The sequence below is a fragment of the Hipposideros armiger genome, unplaced genomic scaffold (assembly GCF_001890085.2).
Source record: "Hipposideros armiger isolate ML-2016 unplaced genomic scaffold, ASM189008v1 scaffold_31, whole genome shotgun sequence".
Lineage (NCBI taxonomy): Eukaryota > Metazoa > Chordata > Mammalia > Chiroptera > Hipposideridae > Hipposideros > Hipposideros armiger.
Genome location: NW_017731381.1, coordinates 2285851 through 2313730, shown reverse-complemented (window position 1 = coordinate 2313730; position 27880 = coordinate 2285851). Strand labels below are relative to the sequence as shown.

The 27880-nt window shown below is 42.6% G+C and overlaps 1 protein-coding gene across 1 annotated transcript in view; it reads left to right on the top strand.

Annotated features, from left to right (window-relative positions):
- PTPRT (protein tyrosine phosphatase receptor type T) overlaps nt 1–27880 on the top strand; it is a 1070914-nt gene that overhangs the window by 812093 nt on the left and 230941 nt on the right. The gene's annotated exons all lie outside the window — the stretch shown is intronic.

Here is a 27880-nt window from a genome sequence, read left to right as displayed (position 1 = left end):
TCAGCTTCAGGTGTACAGTGCAGTGATCAAGCCTCTTCCCCATCCATGATGCAAGACATGTGACCACCTGACACCCTACAAAATATTCACAATATTATCAATTACATTCCTTGAACTGTCCCCCATGTCCCCATGGCAACACTGCAGCTGCGTATTTATTGCTGTCCAGCCCCCTCCCTCTCTCCCTCATCCCCACCCCCACAACCAACAGCCATCAGCTGGGGGGCATCTCTTTTAAACAAGCTACGCTTTGCACCAGGGCAGCAACTCTGATGTTGGCTTCTGGCTTTGCTCAGAGATCAAGGGACTGTCGTCCCTTGAAATGAAGCAAAGCATTGGGGGAAACCGCTTTCAAATGGGCTCAGTTCAGTTCAACAAGCACGCATTGGGTACCTTATATGCCCGGAGTGGGGAAGGACACAGGGGATAAAAATGATTGATTGACTGATTGATTGATATTGAATAGTTATTTATTTATTGAATATTGAATATTTACTGAGCACTCACTCTGTACCAGGCACTGTTTAGCTCATGTTCTAAAGAAAGTCAAACTCTAGTTGGGGAGACAGAAACCTGAAAACAAGTACAATACCATACATGCTTGTGGAGATAGGCACAGGTTATGAGAGCTCGGAGGAGAGAATTCCCAGTGGAGGTGACACTGAGCTATCTCTTTAACATGGTGTAAGATTTCACCAAAGCGGTAAGTGGGTCCCGCATGAAAGAAGGCAGGGAGGCGAGAAGCAGCCTGCTCTCCTGGGAGCAATCTGGAGAGGTTACGTCTGCTTTAGCATAAAGATTAAGGCAGGAGTGGTGGGGTGTGATTGGGGGCCATGTTTGAGATGCTCATGCTTGTGTGAGGGGCCATGAGGAGCCACTGGAGAGTCACATGCAGTGTCACTTTTAAGATACTGGGGGCTGGGAGACCAGCCAGGAAGGAGGCTATTGAGATGGTCCGGCTCCCTGTTTTCCAACCTGGATTCAACTCTACCTAGAAATTAGAGACAATGGAGTAAATAAGAATCAACTGCCAGCAATTTGGAAGTTCTCCTAAATTTTGAAGACTTTGCTCAATGTTCTACCCTAAGTCAGGTGAATCTTGCAACAGGTGTGCGTAGTATTTGTAGGGCACGTGAACTAAGGAATTTTACGTTCTGCATATAGGTTGCTCCAAAACTAGCTGATGAGCCAAAGCAGAAGGTGGCTCTTATGGGAAATAAATAGCAATTGAGCTACTTCTTTTATTCCCGTTACTCTCATGCAACATTATCACTTCACTCTCTCTGTATACTGAGATATTATTAATGTCAGATGAAAAAAACTGAGGCTCAGAAATTCCCCACAGTTCACAGACAGTAAGTAGGAAAGCTGGGTTTGAGGGCAGGCCCTCCTGCACATGTTTCTTTTTGGCCACCGATGCCTTCCTCCCTTTCACAGCACTCACCTCTTCCACACAGCAGCTTCGGTCACGTTTCAGCATCTTAGGAAGCTTTTCAGATGGCAAAGGATGGCCCAGAAAGAAAAACGGCTTACCCAATGTTACACGACACGTTAGCAACTGACCCAGAATCACAGATCAGCTCTTACAAAGCCCATGAGCTTAAGATGGTAGACCCAGATCTCCTCTTTGATTACCGAAAGCCTACAAAAGTATCCACAAAGCCAACTGGTCAGCTGTCATCCACCGAGCAACTTCCTGGTGGGTGTTGACTCAGCCCAGATCCCCACAGTCCCTGGCTACTGTGTGGGGCAACGGAAAGGATGTGAGTTTGGTGGCCGTGAACATGGGTTCAAATCCTGCTCTAATCCTACTGTGTGACCTTGGACATGATACTCAGTCTCTCTGAAACTTAGCTTTCCTTATCTGGAAAGTGTGGGTGGTATCCGTTTCACAGAAGGTCAAGAAAATATAAAAGTGAGCCAAAGCAAGGCAGGAGTTAGGTCCTCTGTTATCTTTGCTTCTTCTCTGTGGAACTTAGGAAGGTCTGTTCAAACAGGTTTTGTTTTTGTTTTTTTGAAAATCCCTCCCACTGCAGGGTCACAGTGTTACCTGCTTTCTTCCTATTCAAATTTCCAAAGCTTTTCGAGACCCTGATCCCATGTTGGGAAGGGAAGTACTTTTCTTTTTCCTTAAGATCCTCTAACATCTTTCCAGCACAAAGTTTCAGAAAGTCTTTTTTTAAATTTTATTTTATTTTTTATTGTACTGAGAAATAAACAATCTGGGTCCTGCCCCGTGGCAGCATCAAGTTAATTTTTGTACAGAGGACCAGGAACCCATCCTTAGGATGAATCAGAGTATGTGTCTGTGAACCTCTGAAAGCTCTTCAAAGCCAGCTGAACACAGATGGAAGCAATGATCCCCCTGTTTTACTGAGCAGCTGCTGTGTTCCAAGCATTTAACCTTGACTAACCTATGGGTAGTAGTAGTATGTTTCCGTTAGAAGTGAGGAAGCTAAAGTTCAACCACAGAGCCTATAATGATGACACCAGGACTCATTTCCAGCCCTGCCTGAATCCAGAAACCAGCAAAGGGGTCCGCTGAGCAGCCCAAACCCATGCTCTTGGTGAGGCTCTTTCAGTTCCTACAGAGAGAAGCCCCTCACACTGTCCCTCTGAGCCTACATCTTCTTAGTTTGCACATCTGTTTAATAAGCTCTTGCATCCTCAGATTATTGTACATTAGGAGGTGGACATGGAAATGCCCCAGAAGCAGTGAAAAATGACCATGGGCAGGGAACAAAAAACAGGACCACTCTGCAAAACTGACACAGGGACTCAAGAAACCAGAGGGCTACATGCTGCAGCCCAGGTAGCCCCTCACAGACGTGGCTGTTCATTCATTGTTCCTGGCTCACCCCCAAAAATGTAGCATTGGGTTCCAAGTCTTCAAGTTGAAAGAGCCTGCTAGCTTCCATTAAATGAGCCAGGACCGGCTCTGTGCCTGTCACTATACAAAAACTATCTGTGGCCTCACAACATGGCAATCGTAGTCTCCCCATTTTGCGGATATGGAAACTGAGGTCAGCAGACGCTGAGTGAGTTGCCCCAGGCCACAAGGCCAGCAAGTGGGGCAGGCAGAATTTGAACCCAGTTCAGCCAACCCTAAGCCAACATTCATTCCGCTATACCACACCACGTCCCTAGCAGAAAGTTGTGCATGATATATTTTGGTGACATTTCCATGGGAAAAAAAAAAATTTAAATAAATGTCACTGCTCAAAGGGGCCATCCTTGGTGTCTGAAAAATGTCTGGCTGCTTTTCTTCCCAAAGCTCTGGATCACTGAAGGTGGGTACACACTCAGCTTCTGCAGTTATTTTCAGACTGTTGCTTGGGCATTTGCCAAGACGGAGATGAGACTAGCCAAGGCCACCTCCCAAGGCTTTCAGGACAACTTGCAATGAGAGCAGTGGCACTATCACCATAGATTTCGGTGACCTTGACTCTCTTCCACCTTGAGCTTGGGGCGCTAGGATGCCCATATGGGAGGCAGTTGACCCAATAGGTCTTTCAACAGATATTTATTGAGTACATGCTCTATCTCAGAGACTGAGCTAAGCAGGATATAGCAGGAAACAGCATGGACACACACCTGTGATCTTGAGGCTTATCATCCACTAAGTGTGCCTGTGAATGGGGCAGGGAGATAGGGCATTAAGCAGGTAAGCGAACAAGATCATGAAACTGGCCAAGCAAGACAATATGCAGCCAGTAGGGACAGGGGCTGTATTGGTGGAGAGGAGAGTAGACTGGCTGGAGAGTCACGCACAGGTGGGCCTGTGTGGAGTCCTGCAGGTCGGAGGGAGCAGGAGCATCGAGAAAACAGCAAAGGCACGCGAGGACCCCGGGATACAAAGAGCTCAGTAGACGCGCTGAGTCAAGGATGCCTGGAATCGTATTTTATAGGTGATCGTGCCTTTAATTCCATTGTCTCATCTGATTGTCGTTGACCCTGTGAGGAAGCTAGGCGGGAAATACGGTCTCCCTTGCAGAGGAGGCAGCTGAAGTCTAAGATGTTCAATGACTGGTCCAGGGTCTCAGAGCTCGTTAACGTGTAGAGCCCTTGCTTCCTGCCTCTGAGTTCATTGCTTCCCCGGGAGGTTCTGAGTTCGCCATGCCTGGGGTGTCAGGTGACGGCTGGCTGCCCTTTTGGTGACGATACTGTGGCGTGAACCTCTATCTACTGTGGGGGAGAGGTAGGCAAAACGACTTCTCGGGGGCCCTTCAGCTTGGGGTTGTGTGAGCCTAGCCTGGAGCTTGACAACACAGCATGCCTCTCTCTCTCTCAGTGGAGGGTCTGGCTGTCCTTGAACAGACTCACAGCGGAGCCTCAGCCCCCAGGCCCTGCCCAGGTAGGCTGTTCCTCCCGCTTCTGCCAGCCATGCTGTGTCCCTCGCTCAGCCAAACTCCAGCCCTGGCCCTGCCGCTTGCTGCCCCTTTGAAGCCCCACGGGTCTGACGCTACCTGGCTGGGCAGAGCATGCCGGGAGGTGAGGAGGGGAAAAAGGGAGGCTGGCTTGTGGGGCTCCCACACCCTCATCTCTCCAGCCAAACCACGTCGGCAGCTTGGCCTATTTTTCTAATACTCCACAATGGAGATTTATTGCTTTTGCATTGCTTTCCCCAGGCCTTCAAAGATTTATTGGTTTTTAAGTGACAGAATCCGAGAATTGCTTAAAAGATCAATCAAATAGTGACTAGAATCTAATATTCAGCTCTGACTTGAACACGCCGAGCCTTCTTCCCCCACGCCCCGCCTGTCACGCTGATGTATTTGTAGTAACCTTCATAAGAAAGTAACTTGGCCATGAATTAATCACACATAATGCAATCCCTGAAGTGAGGCTGGGGGCAGAGCCCCGGGGTCTCTGGCAGCCCCTCCTCTGGGTTCCCAGCAGGCTTCCTTGTTCTTCACTCGCCCTCCTGCCTGTTTCCCATCCAGTCAGCCCCTGGGACCCATCCACTCAGCGTCAGACTCAGTTTTGGGATTAAGTCCTTCTTCTACCCCCTGCCAAGCTCCACCCTGTTCGCCTCACCTGCCAGGGTAGCTTGCTGCTTGGCCTGTCATAAGATTCTCTTCTTTCAGTCCACCCCCCACTAAGCTGCTGTAATGGTCCTTGGGAAGCACAAATTGGATCAAGTTAACTTTCCTGCTTAAAATTCTTAAATGGGTCACTGGCTTCCTACCACATTTAAGTTCAAGCTGCTTAGCATGGAATTTAAGGCCCATCAGAATCTGGCCCTAACCGGTTTCTGGTTTTATTTCCTTTCGCTCTGCCCCCTTCCCAGGTTTCACTCAAGTGCCCTGTGTGCTTTCTGCTTCATTCCCTCCGGAGCTTTTAATTGTGTTACCCAATTGTGTGTTTTTCTCTGGTTTCGTTTCTTGCATTCTCCTCACTAGCCTGTGAGCTCCCAAGAAATCAGGAGGCTTGACACTAATGGATCTCCTTTCCTGGGAACAGTGTCTGGCATTGAGTAGGTACTTTTAAAAAACAAAAAAAAGAGAGAGAAAAAGAAAGTAAGTACATCTGTTTTGCACACCAGTTAGATGCCAGGTGCTGCGATTGTGGAGATGCACATTGCAGGCCCTGCCCTGGTCTATAAGCTCTGGCCTAATAGAACTTCCAGCCATGATGAAAATGTCCTACATCTGTGCTGTCCAATTTAGCCACCATTAACTACATGTGACTATGATGTGCCTGAAATATGACTCGTGCGACTGAGGAATTGATTTTTTTAAATGAAAATAAATTTAAAGGGCCACCTATGGCTAGTGGTCACCATTTTAGACAGTGCAGGTCTGTAGGAAAGACATTCAGAAAAAGGACAAAGGCTGATGAGCCTGTGTGTTTGGTCAGAGCATCCTATGCGAGTTCAGTGCAGAAGTGTTCATCGTTAGCCTGGTGGGCTCAGGTGTGGCCAGAGCTTCCCGGAGGCAGTGTTGTCTGGCCTGAGACCTGCCGGATGAGGTGAGGAGTTGCTTTGTGATGAAGGGAAGAATGTGGCCCAGGAGGAAGCAGCAGCACATGCAGGAGCCAAGGCACAGAAGGGGTGTAGTGTCCAGGGAACCACGGTGGGCTGTGACACAGAGATGACAGAGGCAAAGACGCAGGCAGGGGCCACGTAAAGAAGGTCTTGATGCTGGGTTTGGACTTCGTCCTGAAGGGTGTAGGGAACATTCAGCAGGCAGATGCCCAGCTGTTTGTCGTTTTCTGGGTGGTCAGGACTCTGCCTAGACCATTCTCTCTGCTGAGCAGGACATTCACCGGCTCTCCAACATCCGGGTCAAATCTGCAGCGGCCAGGCCAGTTTCCCATCCTGCAGCAGGTGCATGCACTCCCCCTGGGCCCTCACTCTGCTCTGGTCACTCCTCTGTCAGGGACTTGCATTGTCAGCCCCTACCAGCCTGTGGCCTCCCTGGGGGCAGGGACTGGGTCCCAGGGTTGGCTCCCAACTCAGACCTATGATTTCTTAGGCTCTTCCTGCCACAGCTGACTTCCCCGTTCAGTGCAGTGGGACAGCAGAGACTTCTGGAATCAGATCCAACCTCAGGCAGTTAACTCACCGCATGAACTTGGGCTGGTACCTTAATTTCTCGGATCTTCAAGCTGCTTGTTGGTAACACAGGAATGCCCATGTCACAGATTGTCTTGAAGGTCAAATAAGCTAAAGTGTGTAAAGTGAAAACAGTGGTTGGTTATGGGTTGGCCAAGCTGTTGGGACAGGAGGGGCTGCCCGCCCTAGTAGCCGTAGGATGGATTATTGTCTGAGCCCTGCGGTAGGCTGATGCCTGGTTGCTGGGTCTCCTCTCACTTGGACCATCCGCATGCAAGGTGCTGGCAAGCATGTGACAGGTCAGGGAACATGTGGTTATCTTCAAGGGTGTCACAGTATCCCCACAGCCATATTACCGTATTTGCCGGCGTATAAGACGATTTTTTGGCCCTGAAAAATAATGCCTCCAAGTGGGGGGTCGTCTTATACGCCAGGTACACTTCAGATAGACTGCCCATAGTGCTTGCCCCGTGCCATAGTGGCCTCCCGATGCCCGCCCACTTCATTCCACATACCGTTCAGGCATCAGCAGCGCTGCTGGGTGTATGCTCGGCTGTTATGCGATTTTGCTGTTACGCGATTTTACCACACTCGCAAAATCGCACACAGCCGACCATATAACAAACTCTGTATTTTGAGTGGAAATGTTAGGGGGTCGTCTTATACGCCGAGTCGTCTTATACGCCGGCAAATACGGTACCTTAAAAAGGGGTTTCCAGTTTGAGCACCTTTCACAAACACCAAATCAAGTAGACGGGGCTAGTGTGTCTCAACCACTGAAAGGCTCGCAAACCAGAGGCTAGGAGTAGTGGCCTTAATTTTGAGGAGATGCTGCTTTATGGTGTGAGATCAAAGCAAAAGCAGACCCAAAGCCCCCTCGGGAAAGGGTATAGGAATCACATGAGCTCCCTGAACTGAGACCTTCTTAATCCTGGGGAGCAGAGTTGGTACCTGGAGCCAAACCAAGCAGGAGGGGTGAGACCAGATCCTAGGAGATGAGTCAGCCTTATCTGTTCACTCGTTCATTTGTTTATCTTATTAACTAAGGCAGTCGATATCTAATTTGAATTTGAGCAAACAACCATATGCCAGACATGTCACTGAGCGCTGGAGATCCAGAAATGAGCAAAACAGGCCCACGTGCAGCTGACATCCTAATGGCAGAGATAGCTCTGTACAAATGGTGCCATGGACACTAATGACAGGCTGTTAATAGTTGTAACCGATTCTTAATTGGACCCGTGGCACCTCACCATCCCAGCTCTGATTTCAGCTGTAGCTGTGCTGGACAGCTCCGTGTGCAGTTACAGCGTCCAGCACCCAGGCTTTTTTTTTTTTTTCTGCTTCTTTGTCTTACTGCTGCTTTCTCCAAAGCCCCATGGATCTTGTGTAGCCTGTGTAGGCAGGTACAGCTCAGAAATGCAAAGGGGTGATGCTTAGCCAGTGGGGAGTGGGAATCAAAGCATCCATGCCCTGCCCCTGGACCTTAGATGGACCATTCTGAGACACATGCCACACAGTCCCTCATACATCCCCATTGGGATTGAGCCCCGGTTCCCCACAATGACAGCCAGCTTGACGATGTACCGTTTATCATTTTTTTTCTTCCTTCTGTGTCTCACTGCTTCCTATAAAAGCGGGGTCAGACCCAGATGGGGGAGTCAGAAGATGAAGTTAGAGAAACTGAAAGGAGGCCAGCAGGACAGCGGTGGGGAGAACACGCGTGGGAGGGTGGCACATGATGATGCTGGATGAAAGGGCCAGATAACACAGTGTTTGTCATGACCATAGTAAGGGTTTTCATACTCAAAGCAATGAGAAGTCAAAAAAGTGATTTTAGACAAACAAACAACATGACCCATCTTTTTTAAAGGGGTCTTTCTGGCATCAGTGTGGAGAACAGATTGGAAAGGACCAGAGTGGTTCAGCGAGACCAGCGAGGAGACAGTTATGGTTGTCTGGATGAGAAAGGAAGGTGACCCAGGTCAGAATAGTCACGGTGAATGAGGTTTAGGAACCAAATGGGAAAGGACAGGGTGGGACCTGACGTGCGGTCCAGACGAGTGCTGGGGACCTCTGAGAGACCTCCCCCAAGGCCAGTTAGGATGTGTGCACTGCTCTCATAGATCGCTTGAGCCATGCCTCGTAAAGGGGGCAGCTCCAGCTTGTAGGGCAAGGGGTATGACAGACTGAATATGAGAAGACAGTATGACATGGTGAATGGCTTCTAAGGTCGTTGCCAAGTTCTCTTCACTCCCTGAGGAGAATCCACAATCCCTTTGCATCTGGCAGGGGCAGCTAGTGAACACTACAGATTCTGAAATACACAGGGATTAGCTATGGTACAAAGCGGAGATCCAGCCAACTTTTAAAGAAAGAAGAAACTTTATTGAGAAGAAAAGGAAACAATTGCCAAATTTCTTCCAGGGTTCCTTTAAGAACTGTCAAGCCCAGAGTGGGATCTCAGGAGACAATCACAGAAGGTTTTGCTGGTCCGTGGAGCTGCAGTGAGCAAAACTGGCATGATTTCCACCCTTCCCACCTGCTTCTCAGATGCCAGCATATGATGGTGTCCCATGAGGATGGCGACATGAAAATGTAGGGGATTTGTTAACATGGGGCAGCCTGAGGCCTTCGTAAGTCCCTGTCCACGGGGAGAGATGAGAAACTGCAATTCCATTTAGACGTCCTGTCTCCAAACACGTTTTGGCTTAGTCCCCACCTCTCTGGGACACTTGCCGGGGCCTGAAGGTGAGCAGTGGAATGTGTCCTACGTTGGTGTGGGAGGATGGAAAAGAGACACTCCCATAGAAACCGCAAGAAGGGTTAGCTCTGTGAATAGTATCACTTGTAGCCAAGCCTAAAAGCGTGCTGAGGTTGGAAAAGAGGAGCCAGATAGACAAAGAAACAACCGGATAAGGAATAATGGGATAAATGCTACTGCAGAGCCATTCTCTATGGGGCTGTCCCACAGTCCAAATATGGTGACTAAGGGGACATGTCACTGTGATTAAAGGGACATGTAAATACCACCAGGGAAACTACTCCAGGAGACGGGGTCTGTCTGGCGAGCGTATCACAGAGCTGTAATCAGAAAGATTATCCAGGAAAACAGAAGGGAAGAAAGGCGACATCCAGATCATTGAGGTGGGTTTGCATTCCCCGCGGCTCATCCTAATGGCAAGGCAGGTCTCCTTTCATCAGCCCTCCAAACAACCCAGCTTACCAAGTGTTGGCTCTGGTGTTGAGGGATTCTGGATTACATTCCTTAGGCTCAAACCAAGGAAGACGAGCAGGTGTTTCGGGAAGAAGATTTTAAATGGAGCAGGAGCAGTTGCTGGAACATGAAGAGCGAAGGAGTGTTCTATTTTGGACCATCTGCCATCTGGAGAGATGGAGAACAGAGACGGTTACTGGCACGAGGAAAGGGAGGGTGTGGTCGTCATGCTCACCTCCTACCACAGGGACTATTTCAATTCCAAAAGGCTAGGGGTGCTGGGGAGGCATCAGAGCAGGGGCTTGAGATTTGGGAGGAACACTCAGGTGGTGGTGGAAGCATGGAGGAAGGAGGGACCTGATCCAGGGAGAGTGTAGAAACTCCAAGGCACCCCGCCGATGGCGAGGGGCTGGGCAGGGAGGTAGAAGGATAACCACGGCAGAGTTAAAACATGCAGGCCAAAGGAAGAATGGTTTTTAAAAAGAAAGATGGTCAACATTTTGCAGCTTAATTTTCTTGAAGGGCTCTAAGCAGCTCTTACGGTAGAAAAGAAGGAAGACCCACAAGTTGACACAGGACCATGGGAAAAGGAAGACGATGATATCAACAAAAGTGCTTGGACTGTATATAGTCCAGGCTTGATTTTAAAAGCCGGTCTGAAGGTAGATGTCCAGGTAACAGATATAGTGAGGGCCAGGTGAGCTCCGTGCTGTTGAAGACTGTGTAAAGGGTACAAAGCGGGGAGAGGCTGGAAAGACAGGAAGTGGTATTCAGAGAGTAAGATTATCAAAGGTAAGGTTTCAATGATGGCACCCCGCTATGGGATAATATGGCTCTGGGTGTGACTGGTGGCAGGGATGGTGGATGGGTGGTAAAGAATTCAAGGTGAAGGTCATTGAAGCCACGTATTTCAAGGAACATGGAGGCCAGGCTATGATGGATTGGAAGGGCAGCGTAAGTAGACATAGTTCTCAGAATACTGATCCTCTCACCATGGGGAGCTGGTGAAACCCTTTGCAAGAGCAACCATGACTCTGCGAGTTGCCGTCTCCTGGGTCTCACTTTTTCCTCCAACTTTTTTTCAGCTGACTTTTACTTCTCACACTGTTCTGGGCCCTGTGACAGTTTGCATCACTGCTTTGTCTCAGACCTTGCACGGCTAATAACCAATGGTTCTCAGTCTCTGTGTCTGCAGCCGCCCAAAGGTCAGACTTTCAAGTCGGCCTCCATCAAGCGTCTTTCTCTAGCCTCCTTTATTGATGTTCTTCTGAGCTAGTGTGTGGCTCTGTGCCATGTGAGAATCCAACGAGGTTTGCTCTCATCCAAAAAGCGTTTTGTACAATGCTTGCTCCAGCTGCCTGCGGCTGCTCAGAGGGTTGCCTTCTCTTGGCAGCGGTGAGAGAGGTGATCCTGAAAGCCCTGGCTTTTTAGTGGGAAAAGCACAATTTAAAGTTTAGAGCCTCTGCCACTAGGCAGAAGAAATGGGTGCTTAACCCCTTGTCACAATACAACCCATCCTTTCCTAGCCTGGCTACAGCTGCTTGGGGTTTGCTGTTTAGTGGATTTCCACTTGGTTGTAGACTCACTAAGCTGTTTAGAAAGATTAGAAATGTATAAAGTAAGTATTCATGGCCAGGGCAAGGGCTAGCAGCCTCAGTAACACAAGAAGTATCCAGGGGCAGGACCGTAGACCTATAATGCCCAGGACTGTAGCCAGAGCTGCATGGCCTATTTAAATGAATTAGAATGGAATTAAACTAAAACTTCAGTTCATTAGTTGCACTGTGCCCATTTCAAGCACTCAGCAGTCGCACGTGGCTTGTGGCTGCTATATTGAACACCATTTCCACCATCGCAGGAGATTCTATCTTATACCCATTGCCCTAGACCCTAGGAGGGCTGGTAAAAAGCGGTCAAAGCCTGTGTTTGGTGTCACGGAGGCTGTCAAAGTAGGCATTTGACGCCATAGATGAAGGCCAGGAACCGTGTCTGAGAGATAAGAACTATAATGGGGACTGAGGCACAGGCATTAAGTGTAAGATCAAAAAGCCAGAGTGGGACCTATAGCTGGGCCGACTTGCCGCTGAGACCCTGACCTTCTGACCTAGACTTCCCAAGTTCCACTGCATCACCCTCACTGGGGGTAAAGTCTGGGAAATGGTTTAACCCCAGGGTTTTCCAACCTTAGTGCATGTCTGAATTCCCTGGAGAGCTAGTAAATATGTGAATTCCTGCCCATCTCCCGGGGATAATGGGCCCCAGCCTGAGAAGCTGCATTTTTAAAGATGGTGATGACCCTGCTGGTCTTGAACCACAACTTGAGTACTTCTGGCTTAGCCTGTAGGTGGCCTCAGATATGGAGCAGGAACCTGTACAGGGAACCAACTATCTCTTCCACGGTGCCAATAGGTGCGTGTTCACATGACATGGGGAGCAATTGTTCTGCATATAACTGCGGAGTTGCCCTGTTGTTTTCATGGCTTTTGAAACTCTTGTGTCTCTTTCGGTGTATATTTCAGCAGGAAGATAATCCGTTTTAGCTCATAAGACCTGAACTAGGATCTCTACCAGCCTATTGCTCTATCCCTGTTCACCTGGGGGCTAAAAACACACCCCTGTTTCCTTATGATGGTGACAATGACTAGCGTCCAAAATAATCCGGGAAGTGTATTTGCATGCTGATAGCATACCTGAATCTCTCACGTCTATGAAGATATGGGGCTTAGGTAGAAGACAGATGTTTGGTGCGACTGAACGAGAGGATCTGAACAGACCTGTATTCTTTCTTGGAAGACTAGAGCAGCCTGGGAGAAACGACTCCATTTCCAACTTTCACTCTATAAAAAGGTCCGTATTTTCTTAGACAAAATCTACCGAGTGCCAAAATGCTGCAGCAAGATAGGCGCGCCACTCAGCTGGGTTGGAATTGTATGCATTGTCCCCCGGGCCAGTTTTGATTACGTTCTTTTTTTTCCTGTTAATTGCAGTCAGCAAATCTGAATTTACTATTGTGGAGAGAGCAGGAAGAAGTGGGGAGGGGGGAATGAAGGTTTTTAACCTTCAGAAAGTTCAGAGGCTCAGTCTGAATAAGCACAAAAACTTTCAGTGTGCCTCTGAATTCCTTGAATTTGCAGAACTGCTCGGAATCCCAGGAGAGCTACCTTGCACATAGGATTTGAGGCCTGCTTTGTAGCTAAAAGGCGGAGCAGACATTATGAGAGAGGAGCAGAATTAGAGTAAATGGGAAGAGGAATCAATGTTAAAAAAAAAAAAAAGAGTTTGGTCTCAATCCAGGCTAAGTTTCAGCCTATTGTTCAGTTTCTTTACTTCAAAGCCATCTGCTTCCCATGCTCTCAGACAACGTCTCCCCTGCCAGGATACCCTGTTCCCGCTTAATTGAAATTAGTTCCCAGGAATAGTTGTCCAAAGCAGTTTACAACCAGTGGGAATGGTTTGAAAGTCACACTAGGCATTGAAGCTTTGGGATGCAGATGTCTACACATGAGCCAGATGTTCACAGGCATCACGGAGTCCCCAACAGCCTTCACATTTTCAAAGCCAGGCGTTCTCTCACTGGCCTGTGCAACTCACACATGGCTCCTTGGAAACTGGCACCAGCTCTCCATCAGGGACCTGTACTACCGCAAGTATGAAGGGAAACAATCGCGTTCCCTTCGGGTTGAGAGCAATGTGTTTCCCAGGCTTAATTATACCACAGGTATATAAATTACAGAAACATGTTAATGCTCCCACGATTAAAATTATAGAGTGCCTAATTGAAAAAGCATAAACTGAATTGAAGAGTTCCTAATTATAGTTTGCTTGGAGGTGTTAATTTCCTCCATAGCGAATGCATAATTTCTTGGAACCTACCAAGGTGGCCTCTTACATCAGCACGTAAGTAGGCTGCAGGCGGAAGGGATGAGGTTGTCGTCTTTCAGTTCAGAAAGTTGACAAGGGAGTCTCGGTTCAGTGGGACAGTCTTGGAAGGGTGCTTGGGAAGGAGGTGGAACCGGTAAAGATGCCAACCCAAGGTTCCACCTAGTGGGTCAAGAACAAGGACAAATAAGGAACCCTAAGAAAACTTTTCCCACCTGCCTTTCTCTTTCCAAAGTCTCAAATTTTGTCCCAGTTGGTTTGGGTAAAGTCTGTGCCTGTGAGACAATGATCCTCAAGGTTTGGTCTGGGAATTCATTAGAAATGTAGCTGCTCAGGCCCTCCCCCCTGACCTGCTGAATCAGGAACTCTGAGAGTGGAGAGTTCCAGCTATCTGTGCTTTCACAAGGTCTCCAGGGGATTCTGACGCATGTAGAGGTTGAGAAGCATGGTTCTAAGAAGTGGGTCATAGACACCCAAAGTCACATCCAGAGATCAGAGGGGCTGGCTTGTCCCACTCAGGTTATCTTTGAGAGTTATAAGCCTTGTCTGTAGGTTCTGATGGAGATGCAAATGCACTCTATTGCCCATTTTTTTCGTAGTTGTCATATAGTTTTCATCAGTATCTTTGCTGGTAAATGGGTTTTCTAAGCATTGTAGAGCTGGAGGCTGAGCCACAGCTGAGAAGGGCTTTCAGGCGAGTCGTGGCTTTGCTAACGCTGAGGCTGACTGTAGAGTGAGGGAGGGGCTCCTGGGTACCTGAAATAATTGTTATTAACGGCATAGGCCATTAGTATGTATTCTTCATGAATAGTGGTGGGAAGTCTAAGTATACAAGGCCATAGCTCAAAAAGCTACTCCCCTTGCATAGCGACCCCAAGCATCTGTGAGTCCTCCATTAGGGATTCTGGAGGCCGGAGGAAGTTGCCCTAAGACACGCTATATCTCCGTCTCCTCTATTCAGACACCTTGGTTTTCTCAGGTTTCTGTTTCCTAGTCTAAACACATCAGGAAGTGTGTGTGTGTGTGTGTGTGTGTGTGTGTGTGTGTGTGTGTGTGTGTGTGTGTGTGGTAGGTTATAGCCAATCCATAGCCATGTGAAACAATACACTGATGTTCTTGGTTTATAGCATTCCATCAAGTTTTTTGCAGTGTTCTTAACCATTACCATATGGTTGAAAATTTGGGTCATATCCAGTTGTTTGTTATTATACATAACCCAGCAATAAACATATTTACTCATGGATTTCTTTGGGTATTGTATCTTTAAATAGGGAAAAAGTCCCCAGGAGTGGAATTACTGAAATGAATAAAATGGAACTAAAATGGATTGAGTGCCTACTTTTATTTGCCAAGCACTGACAGCCAATTCATATATATTAACCTTTTTCATTCTTTAATTAAAAAATCTCAAAGTAACCCATGCACGTAGTTGGGAAATCAAATAGTCAACACAGTCCCTGCTTCACGTTTTTCAGCCCCCCATGCCTGTACCCCAGAGGCAACCTCCTTTTAATTCTTTGCCATTTCTCCTGGGAATTGGCAATGTCACTACATAACATGTTGTTTTAAGGTTATTGATTACAGACATTATTTACTTCTTGCTGTTATAGATGAGGGTTTGGCTGTCTTAAATCATCCAGTCCCTCCCTTCCAGCTTTCCCATGTAGCGATACCAATATTTTTAGTTAAACAAATACACAATGGCTAATTTTATAGTTCTAGAAAAGCAGGTCACTTTAGTACCAAGTGGCATACATATTTTTATTATAGTACTGTCTAATGAACTCAAAGCTTACTATGTACTGGACACTATTGTAAGTCTTTTACATATTTACATACTCAGTTAATTCTCATCAAAACTCTGTCAGGTGAGAACAAGTCTTATCTCTATTTTCAGATGGGGAAACTTAAGCACTGAAAGGCGAAGTAACTTGCCCAAGATCAGGAAGTTGCTGATGTGGGATTTGAACATAACAGTCTGGCTCCCGAGTCTGAACTCTTAACCACTACGCTCTATCTATTACCTTTGATCATTCCTCCTATCTTGTACAGTTATCTTTTTTTCCCCAATTTTTCATAGAATGTACAAATATTCTATTTTATTCAGGCAATATTTTTACTATGCTACTCATATATTTTTTTTCCCCCCGCAGAGCTCTATCATTTCAGTTTTACCATTTAATATTTTTTCATTTTCTTTCTTTTTTAGGGGGTTCTTCTTGTTCTTTCTAGAAAAATACCAACCCTTGTATAGCATTTGTTTAAAATTTCAGCAATCATAATTTTTCCTCTTATAAGCTATTTACTATTCTCTGAATTTTTTTTTCTTCTTTAGCTGAGCCATCCTGCCACCTGTTGGTAGCTCAGCAGCAGCTCAGCTTGGGCCAGGAATCGAACCATCAACCCTGTTGCTCAGAGCTCACACTCTTGAGCAAGCTCTTAACCAACTGAGCCACTCGGCTGGCCCTTGAATTTTATTTCTTTCTTATAGCATCATTTCTTGTTTATAGAAACAATAATTTCTCAAGCTTTTCTGAGGATACTATTGTGATTTGGGGGGAGAGAGAGAGAGAGGCTTGCTGATTCTTGTATTATTTCTATTTCCTCTGGAGTCATTTTTTCCCATTTGCATTAACTGCTCGCATTGGATCATTTCTCACCTAACCAGTGAGCCTCGGTAGTTAATATTTAAAAATAAGGTGTTGTAAACGTTGACTGGAAGTGCTGTGTTTGGGGGAGATGAAAGCATTTAAACCCTCCAGAGATGAAACCCCCTATCTCCTGCATGAGGGCTAAGGGATAGACACATACAGGCCCCTGTTCAAGAGTTGGATGATTTATGTACAGACTTTTGATCAACACCCCTGTTTACAGCCCCACATTTAACTTCTATACTCCCCATACCTTACTGCTCCAAGACCAGAGTCTTGTTTGAGATCCATTGGGCAAATCAATTCCCCTTATCACATCTCTTTATAATTTGGGTTTCTTTATTGTGCCATACCAGATTCCTCTCCTTGGGCCATTTTTAGTCTTCCAGAATTTTACTAAAATCTCTCATCTACTAATGGCCCTTTTCCTGTTCTCTTTTTTCTTATGGATTTATGTGCTTTTTAAAAAATATATATTTTGCTGTCATTTTAGTGGGAGTTCATGAGAGACAGGAGATAAATGGAGTACATTAAATCTTCCACTTTTAACTAGAAGTTCACTTACATTATTATCTAAGCCAGTTCTCACAATAATCATTTATGGAGACATTATTATTGTCTTCAGGTTTTCAAACACCATTTATATATTTAAAAGGAGGTCATACAGCTAATAAGTTTCAAAGCCAAAATTCAAATTTAATGCAGATTTTAGAATCTATGCACTTTCTACTCCTAGGTCATAAAGATGTTTATGGATCTTGAAAACCATTGCTAAGTTATTTCCGCAGTTTGATGAATCAATTTGCAATGCTACTGGAATTATATAATCCTACCAGTGTCACCACAACATCACTGAGATTGCATGTTATAATTTATTTGCCAAGCACTGACAGCCAATTCATATATACATTTACTTTGATAATTTGATGGGTTTTACATGGGAGCATATTACCATTTTTATTTGCATTTCTTGGCTTACTGGCAAGGCAGAATTTTTTCTATGTGTTTCTATACTTTTTGTGAGCTGTCTTTTATCATCATTTTCCCATTTCCCAGGGGCAGTGGTTCTCAACCAGAGTTAATTTGTCCCCCAGAGGTAATGCCTGGAGATATTATTGGCTGTTACAACTTGGGAATGAGGGTTGCTGCTGGCATCTAGTTAGTGACTAGAGGCCAGGGGTCCTGCTCAACATCCTACAACGTATAGGACAGCCCCACAACAAAGCTTATCTGCCAAAATGGCGGTAGTGCCAAGGTGGAGAAGCCCTGACTTATGAGTATCTTGATTGCCATCTCTTTATTTATTATGTACTTACTTATTTACTTACTTATTTTTAAAATGTGTGATTAGATCAAAGGTCCTTAACCTTTTTGGTCACAAGACACTTTTACATTGTTAAAAAATAATGAAGTTCCCAAAGAGCTTTTGTTCATGTGGGTTTTGCCTATCAATATTTACAGTACTAGAAATTAAAGCTGCATTTAGAAAATATTGTAATTCATTTGAAATGATAATAAGCCCATTACATATTAATATAAATAGCATACTTATGTTTTCCACAACAATAAAATCAGGGGGAGGAAGTACATTGTTTCACGTTTTTGCAAACACTTGTAATGTTTGGCTTAGTAGAAGACACTTAGATTCTCATACCTGTTTCTGCATTTCATCTGTTGTCATGAATTGGTTTGGTTGACGTATGTAAAGGAAACCCATCTTCACACAGATATGTAATTAGAAAAAGTGGGAGTAGTTTAATAGTATTTTAGGTCACTGTGGATATTCTTTTTTTGCTGTTACATAAAAACTCAGAGAGCGGTAGTTTCCTAAAGTTAGTTGCAATGAGACCATATTAGTGAATTTTTAATATCCTGTCATTTAAAATATATCAGTTACATTGCACTTTAAATGGATACTTTATCCTTGATTTTATAACGTTACACACTGGTCATTTGAAAAAATTTTCTGAATTATAAAAATCTTCCAAGTGTTGACACATTTTATTATATAATATCAAACTATCACATTTGCTAATATCATCACCAATCTCATCAGTAAAGTTTTTAAGCATTGGGAACTTGTCAAATTTGCAGTGACAGATAAGTTTTCCAAATTCTAATTTTCACTTGAAAGCTCAATCATGAACAGATACTCTTTTCTTAAAGTGACAGATAAACTTCATTTATCTTGGAGAAAATGTTTACCAAATATCTAATGTGAATAACCACAATGTGTCAGTCATTCTTTAAAAGGAAAAATGGTGCTTCATTAAGAACATTGACTAGTTTAGCATGCAACTCGATCAGCAATAGAAAAGTCTTTCCTTAAGAAGCCGTAGTACTTCAATAACAGGACACATGATTTATGCATACTTCCCTTTGTGTCACATGAATACTAAAAAGACATGGACTCAAGGGTTGAAATGAACACTTCTGACTGCCTCACCAAGGACATTCTCAAGTAAAACCAGCACGTTGGATTTTTACTGTGAGTTTTTATATGGTGGTGAAGAATACAATAAATATAGTTGGGTACCACTGCCTTGGTTCATTCATGCTGAGGCACAAGCAGTTTTACCCACTACTGCATTGTGTTTGCACTCAGTGCCAATATCAACACAGTGAAAAAAGGCAATTACAGCCTTAGCATACTATTAAAATCATCTTGATGTTGCAGAATCAATGAAAGGGTTTGGAGACCCCCAGGGGTTCATAGACCACACTTTAAGACTTGCTTGGTTAGATGGAAATCTTGTATGCAGGGTCCCTGACTCACATCACAAATTCAGGGCAAGGCTTCCACAGGAGGGTCTCTGAAATTTGGTGTATATAAGAACATCTCAGTGAGCTTGTTCAGACATCTTATTTCCCAGCCCCACATCCAGAGAGTCATAGTGGGGCTCCAGAATTCACAGGTGACCCTGTTGTCAGGTGGAGACCTGGTGTCTGCAACTCACTGCATTCCTGCAAGTAACCTCATCTTTGTTTACGTTTTCCCGTAAAAGAAACTGTTTTGATTGGGGTTATAATTCTCCTATAGCATTTATTTGCCCTATCTGGCACTAATGTGCCAGCTAATTATGATTAATCTAATGGTTAATTAATAATCATTCCATTTACCTTTTTAGAGCACAGAAGGGCTTTTTAAGGATAATTAAATTCAGATTGTCTTACACAGAAACGCTCAGAGCATTTTCATCTGACCCTTCCCTTTCCTTAAGCAAATGTCTTTGTTGCACCTAGAGACATCCAAGGTACCCCACTGATTACTCTTTTAAAAACAGCCGCTGTAGCATCTACCTCTGTAAAAGCATTGCTATGAGTTTTAATCGCCAAGTTTGGAGCCCGAATCCCTATTGAAGCTAGCCTTGTGCAACTTGTTTTTTCCTTTGCTTCTCTCACAATGTAAGATGACTTTAGGAAACCACAATGACATTTCAACTGAGAACCTGGCAGGAGGGTAAAAAGGGGTTGCTTCCCAGGACATCTGAGGAAGAAGACAACATTGGAAGGCCTGAAGTGAGGGAAACAACTGGGTCTCCACCAAGGGACATGAAATGCTTTAGAATGTTTATTTAAAAACAAAACAACAACAATAACAAACCAGGAAGATTTTCAGTTTCCTGAAGTGTTCTATTTCATGTTATTGCTTTATCAAAATTTAATGTGCAAATGAATTAACCTGAGAAGTTTTAAAATACAGATTCTGATTCAGATGGGGCCTGAGATTCTGCGTTTCCAGCACATTCCTAGGTGATGAGGGTGCTGCTGGCTTATGGATGAGGACAGAGCCCTCCAGCATTCGGCCTCTCATAGCTATGGTTGCCCAGGACTGTTGGCTCTGAATGCTCTTTATTAGTTAAGCCTCCTGAACTGTTCTACAGTTACTATTTAAATGAGCTTTTCACGAGTAGAGCTTTTGGTCAGTGGTCATTGTAAACTGAGCCAACTCTCCATACATTCCTCCTGGATTCTTCATTGTTTGACATGACGCCTTTCAACATGAACTTGGAAAGTCACACTTCTGAAATTACGGAGGGGTGGGGTGTATTTACTAGACATTCAAAAGTCCAAATTACTCACAAAGCTAGAAGAGCCATGCCACCTATGTGCAAAAATCCATCCATCACTTTAAAGTATGCCCCTGTAGTTGGTTGTAACATATTACATTAAACAATCATTTTTTTAAGGATTGCCACATTCCTAATTATCTTTGCTCCTCATCACAATACTGAGGAAGTTAATATAAGTAAAGCTTTATTTTATCATTTTATTTTTCATAATGTGTCATTTAGATTCATCACAAAGATAATATATGCTTATACAGAAAGCATAGAAAAATAAAAAAGGGAAAAGGCATCTATAAATCCATCATAAAATATTAACATTTGGAGTGGGCATTTTTTTCCACTTTCTTTACTAAATTAAATCATTAGGTTTAATATAATTTTGATCCTCCCTATAGCCTTGTATTCCACTTTTACCATGTATCATAATAGCTATCATCATTTTAATGATGTACTAGTTCTTTGATCTCTCCAAATAGTTAGCAGATTTCCTCCATACCAATTTATCGAATGGTCCTTGCAGTCCTGCTGACTTGTGATGCTTCCCGTGTGTGTGTTTGTGTGTACGTGTTTGTATGTATCCCACTATATTCTTGGTTTGCCATTAGATCTGCCTGTATGATCGCTGTGTCTGCACCACCCATGTTAATTATAGCTTCACAAAACATGTTACTATCTCCTCCCCGTGGTTCTTGGGTTCCAGTTGTTCTTAGCTCTTTTCACCCACTTATGTTCCCCTGTGAATTTTTAAATCACCTTATCGTGGTCCCTAAATAATCCCCAATAGAACTGATTTCAATTGTTTTAAAACTCTCACTTAATCTCAGATGGTTACATTAGCATGAGCTTTTCCACACCAAGCGAGGGCAAGCCTGTCCATTCATTCGAGTCTTTACTATTTCTCAGGAAAGCTGTCTCCCTTTCTTCGTGTGGATGACAACCGTAGCTACCTCATTACAGTTATTTCTAGCTAATATTAGGCTTGTGGTATCTTGTGCTATCTTTTCCCCATTATGTTTGCTAACTGGATTTTATTGGTATTTAGGAAAACTGTGTGTGTGTGTGTGTGTGTGTGTGTGTGTGTTTTACACATTCGATTTGCTTAAACCTCCTGTGAGTTGCTTTAATTAAATTTTATTATCTTGGTTTACTAGTCTAATAATCACATCATCTGTGAATAATGATAATTTTGTGTCCTCCTTTCCAGCTGCAATAACTCTTATTTTGGTTTTATGTTTTGTTGCATTGGGCAGTGCATTCTGGGAAATGTTTGTTGCCAAATAATGTTGACAGTTGACCATTTTGTGCTACTCCCCAACTCAGAGGCTAGCCCTCCAGTGAATTTCTCCTATGTGTGATGTTAATTGTAGGTTTGAAATAGATATTTTAAAACATGAGAAGGAAAAATATCTCTGTTCTTCTGTTTATCTTTGTGTATCTCTATTTAAAAATAGAAACGGGCATTAAATTTTATCAAATGCCTTTTTGGCATCTATTTGTATGATCATATTGTTTTCTACTTGGACTTATTTATGTGTTATTTTCCCAGATTTGTATTACTGAATCTATCTTGTGTACCTGAGGTAAATGACCTGCTTATGGGGAACCAACTTAATAGCATATTGGAGGAATAATTCGCAACAATTTGAGATGCTTTTCCTCTTTTCCTGTCATATGGAATTGTTTATATAGCATGGGAATTATAAATTGTTGAAAGATTGAAAGAATGCATTGGAAAAGCCATCTGGCTCCAGTGTTGTTTATTCTAATTTTCCTTTTATGGAATGCTTAATTAATTTATTGTCATTCTTTTTTGTTTAATAACAAAGGCATCTCATATTCTGAAAATAGGTTTGGTTCTTTTTCATAAGCATGAAACATCCTTGTTCTCATCAAAATAGTTTATAAAGAGAATGAAATGGCGGTTTTGATTTCCTATCTGATATGAGACTTACTTAGAAAGGTTCTTATTTTCCCCAGTGGATAGTTTTTATTTGTTTAGAATTTTGGTTTAATAATTTCTAGTTCTAGCTCGTTATATAGAGAGAATATAGTGTATGATACAGAGGCGTTATTGACTTTTGTGTTGGCCCCTTGTCGTTTGTATCCTCCATACCAAATAGGATCCCTAAAACATTAAAATATTGTTTTCTTAGCTGTCATTTTTCTGGGGGTAGCTTTTCTGATTTTTTGTTTAATTTTTTATTCATGTATTTAGACTTCTCAAATTTATACATAGACACATCTTTTCTCTTTTCTCTTTTGAGAGTTGTCTTATTGTTAAAGCCTAAAAAGATTTTTTTCCACGTGAGATTTAAAAAATGTTTAATCTACAGGATGTTGCAAAAATGGTACAATAAATATTCACGTACACTTCCCCCCAGATTCACCAGTTATAATAATTTTTGTCATATTTACTTTCTCTTTTTACCTATCTCTCAAATGGTTGCTAGGTTAGTTGTAGTAATCATGGCACTTGAAAAACTTTTTATCTCCTAAGAAAAAGGTCAGTCTCCTACATAGCCACAGTATAATCATCACACTCAAGAAATATAGAATTGATATAATACTAGTGTCTAATATACACCTCATATTCAAATTTTCATAGTTGTCCCAAATAATTATCTTTTAAGGCTTTTTAAAATCCAATCCAGGATCCAATCAGAGATCACACATTGCATTTGATTGGCATGGGTACCTAAAAGTTTTCAGTAAATAAATTAAATTTTTGAACCATTAGACTATAGTGTGGTTTATCATATGTGGTGAGGTCTTAAATTTGTCTTTTTTCTCATAATTATGGAATTTCTCCAACACATTTATGGATAAAATTTTATCTTTTCCATTTAATTGTGTTACTTCTATTTCTATGTAAAATTCACACACACACACACACACACACACACACACATCTATCCCGTTTTCTATGCATCATACTGTGGTATCCACAGTTTAATTATTTTAATTTCATGATAAGCTTTAATATCCAGGATTGGTTTTTTAATCTTCGTTCCTTTGTTAAAAAAAAAAAGTTCTTAATTGTATTTTCTACTTTAAACAAAACTAAAAAACCAAAATTATTGGAATTTCCGAATTAAGGTCATCCACATCCTTAGGGCTTCCAAATGTCACCTAATTGCCCTCATATTTTATACAATTTTCTTTTTCCCAAAGAAAACACATCAATTTGGCAAGAATTGACATCTTTACAGTATGTGAGGCTTTCACGCAGGACATCAGCACTTCTATGCATTCAGCTCAGAGCAATTATTTAACACCCACTCTGCCAAGCTCTGTGCTAGAAACAGGAGAAATTCTTTCATATCTCTCAGTAGAGGGTTCTTTCCTTTCCATGTCAGCCCTGTACACGTCTTATCTGTATTATCTTTAGCTGTTTTTAAAGGACTCTATTCTAACAAGATTTTCCCATTACCTCTTCCAGCTTGTTTTTCATGGTGTACAGTTTATTTATCTCTATTTTCTATCAAACTACTTTACTGAATTCTTAGATCAATTTTAAAAGTCTTTCAGTTGATTCTCTTCGATATATTAGGTCACAGTCATATTATCTACAAATGATGATAAATTGCTTTCCTTTCTAAAATGTATCTCTCTTCTGTGTTGTGTCTCATTGCATTGGCCTAAATGATCCCATTTTTAGATGCAAGTTCTCGAGGTAAAGTGACTTGCTCAGCACGCCAGATAGAGCTAGGGAGTGTGATCCGGAACTAAAACCTCAACCTTGTTTTTCAGTTCAGCGTTGCTTTAGAAAAGGTCACCAACTCAAGGTCATCTATCCAAATATCAGCTAACTAGCTCCATATCTGTCCATCTGTCTAGTTGCTTTTTCCCGAGAAAGGTTGACATTTGCAGCACTTACAGCCGTCTTTTAAAATGACTTAACCCTTTAGGTGTGCGTGTGCGCGCACACACACACACACACACAGAGTGCACGATGATGATAAATGACATGAGAAAACTTCAGCAGGGAAGTATAATAGGCTATGTTGGGATCGGGGTTGCTATTCTAAATACAGTGGTCAGATAAGACTTCATTGGCAGAGATGAAGAAGCAAGCCTTCCCAGGGTAGCATACATCTGAGGACGGGCTCCTCAGGCATAAGGGGTAGCAAATGCACAGCCTTGAGATGGGAGCATGCCTAGTGTGTCCAAGGAACAGCAACCAGGCCACTGTACCTGGAGAAGAATCAGAAGAGGTGAGGTCGGATAGTGCATCAGAAAGGGCCTTGAAGACGTTGTGGAGATGTTGCCTTTTACTCTAAGGAAGGTGGGAGCCATAGGAGGGCTTTGAACACAGCTAGTAAGTGTCAGGACCTGAGTCATGTTTCTAAAAGGGTCACTCTAGCCACTGCTTTGAGAGGAGATAGTTGGGAGCAAGAGTCGAAGCAGGGAGACCAGATGGGAGGCTACTGCAATATCTGATTAAGAGATGACAGGGGCTAGGCCAGGGTGGTAGCTGCGGAGATGATGGAAGCAGTCAGATTCTGCAGATATTAATACGTTGAAATTAGAACCCCATGAGTTACTTACATCTAATATTGTGAATGTGAGAGAACTCATGATGGAGAGAAAATGTGCGTATACGAGGGCCAGGTCTTCTGCATTTTGATGTAGAATATGTCTCAACCCAAGCTCAACTAAAGCTAGTTAAGCTTCTTTTAAATATTGAAAAGGAGGATAGAAAGCCCTCGCCATCATCAGATGGTTGTCTGGTTTCTCCTTATAAGGTTTCCTTAGCTTGCATCTGAAAATAAGTAAAACTTAATTTGAATTCTTCAGTTGAAATTTTATGGTTCCTTTGCACAATATATCTTTCTTCCTCTAAGCTCTACTGAGAATCCACTTTTGTTAAATTTATCAAGTGCAATTCAATCACAGGAGAAGGGTCCAAATGGAAAACAAGACAAATCTCTGTTGTCTAATTTGATAATAACACACGCAGTGATTGTGTCCGCTCCAGACAACTTTTATAGGGCACTTTACTCTCTACACAGCGCCTCCTAAACACATTATCTCATTCTGTCCTCACACTGTCCTGTAAACACCCCTCTTCTCAGAATCCTTCCCTGGCCGAGTTCCTCTCCCTGCCCTCATCTCATTGGATTGTGACAAACAGTTAATATCTGTCTTCCCCATCTCAGCTTGGAGCTCCTGGTGCCAGAGGCCATGCTACTTTCAACTTTGCACCTGCTACACTCTAACCACCCAATAAATATCTGATGAATCAATGAGTAAGTATGTGAAAGACAGGCAGAGGGAGCAGTAGGTCACACAGCTAGCCAGAGGTCAAGCAAAGAAGCATATGCACGAACTCTGACTAAATTAAATGGCAAATGTATACCTCTCCCCATTTCCTTGCCTCCTCTGAGGGCTACTGTGACTAGGCAAACAGTGAATGAAAACAGGAATTCCCAGAGCCTTGGAAGAAAGATCAGTTAACAAAGACATATCATTGTAAATTTCATCTCCATCATTCTGCATGACCTTTAATGGGGGGATGCAATGGCAATGCCAGGTTCTGTTGGGGATTACAAAGTTCACACTTATTTCTTAGCCCGTCTTGTACAATAATGCCAAAGGTTTATCATAGCATTTTTGTATTAAAATATGTGCACAGTTGAATGCAAAGCACAGACTTTGGAGGGGAAAAAGGACATCCAAGATTATTCAGTCCATTTCCTTCATTTTTTTAATGGCTTTATTGAGATATAATTTACATACCATGAAGTTCACATATTTGAAGGGTACAATCCAATAATTTTCAGTACATTTATAAGGCTGTGCTCCAATCACCACAGTCCCATTTTAGAACATTTCTATGACACCATAAAACACCCTGTGCCTGAGTACAGCTGGCTCCTGTTCCCACCTCCAGTCCTAGGCAATCACTGATCTGATTTTCGTCTCTATAGAAATTGCCTTTTCTTGATATTTCATATAAATGGAATCATACAGTGCATAGTGTTTTGCATCTGGCTTCTGTCATTCAGCGTAATGTTTTTCAGTTTCATCCATGCTGTAGAATGTATCAGTAGTTTGTTTCTTTTATGGCTGAGTATTTCACTATATGTATAAACCACATATTGTTTATTTGTCCACCAATGAATGGAAATTCAAATTGTTTTAATAATTGGGCTGTTATGAGTAATGCTGCTGTTAACATTTGTATACAAGTTTTTGTGTGTATATATATATATTTTTTTTTCATTTCTCTTGGGTAGAAACATAGGGATGGAATGGCTGGGTAAAACATAGCTTTATGTTTACCTTTTTAAGGAACCACTAGACTATTTTCCAAAGTGACTGAGCCATTTTTATCTCCCCGCAGCAATGTGTGCTGGTTCCACTTTTTCCAGAGCCTTGCCAACACTTACTATTGTCTGCCTTTTTACTGATAGCCATTGTAGTGCATGTGCGTGGTGGTTTCTCACTGCGGTGTTAATTCACATTTTCTTAATGTCTGACGAGGTTGGCCATCTTTTCATGAGTTTATTTGTCACTTGTAGTTCATCTTAGGTGAAATGTCTAGTCAAATTTTTTGCCAATTTTTTAATTTGATTATTTGTCTTATTATTGAGTTGTAATGGGTCATTATGTATGTTGGATATGTCTTATCAATACATATGATTTACAACTATTTTCTCTCAATATGTAGCTTGTCTTTTCATTTGCTTAATGGTAGCTTTTGAAACCCAATTTAAAAAGAAAAATCTAATGACATCCAACTTACCGTGTTTTTTTTCCCCATTAATGGATCATGCTTTTGGTGTCGTGTCTATACACCTTTTTCCTAATCCAATATTATGAAGATTTTTCTCCTATCTTTTCTCCCAGAAGTTTTATAGCTTTATGTTCATACATTTATAGTTTTACAAGCTCTTGCACTTAGGACTATGATCTATTTTCTGTTAGTTCTTGTGTTAGTATAAATTTAAGTTTATATTTTCACATGTGGATATTCAGTTGACCCAGCATCATTTGCTTAAAAGATTATTCTTTTACCATCAAATTGTCTTTGCATCTGCCAAGAATCAATTGATCATAACATAGTGGTTTATTTCTGGACTCTCAATTCTGTTTCATTGATCTATAAGTCTATGCTATGCCTATCACTGTATTGATTTTCATAAGTTGTGAAATCAGGAACTAAAAATCCACCAACTTTGTTCTTATTTTTAAAATTGTCTTACCTATTATGGATCCTTCTACTTCTATATACCTTTTAGTGTTAGCTTATTTGTTTTTGCCAAAAGTACCCTGGAATTCTGGTAGAGATTACATTAAATCCGTAAATAAATTTGATGAAAATTGCTATCTTAACAATATTGACTATTTCAATCCATAAACATAGACTGTCTCTCCATTTAAATAATCTTCAATCTCTTACATGTTTTGTACTTATTTTTGTTTTTAAAGATTTTTATTGGGGAGTTAGGGGAAGGGGAGCAGACAAGTTGCTGTCCTTTTGTTCTTCAGTCTAGTTGTGGAG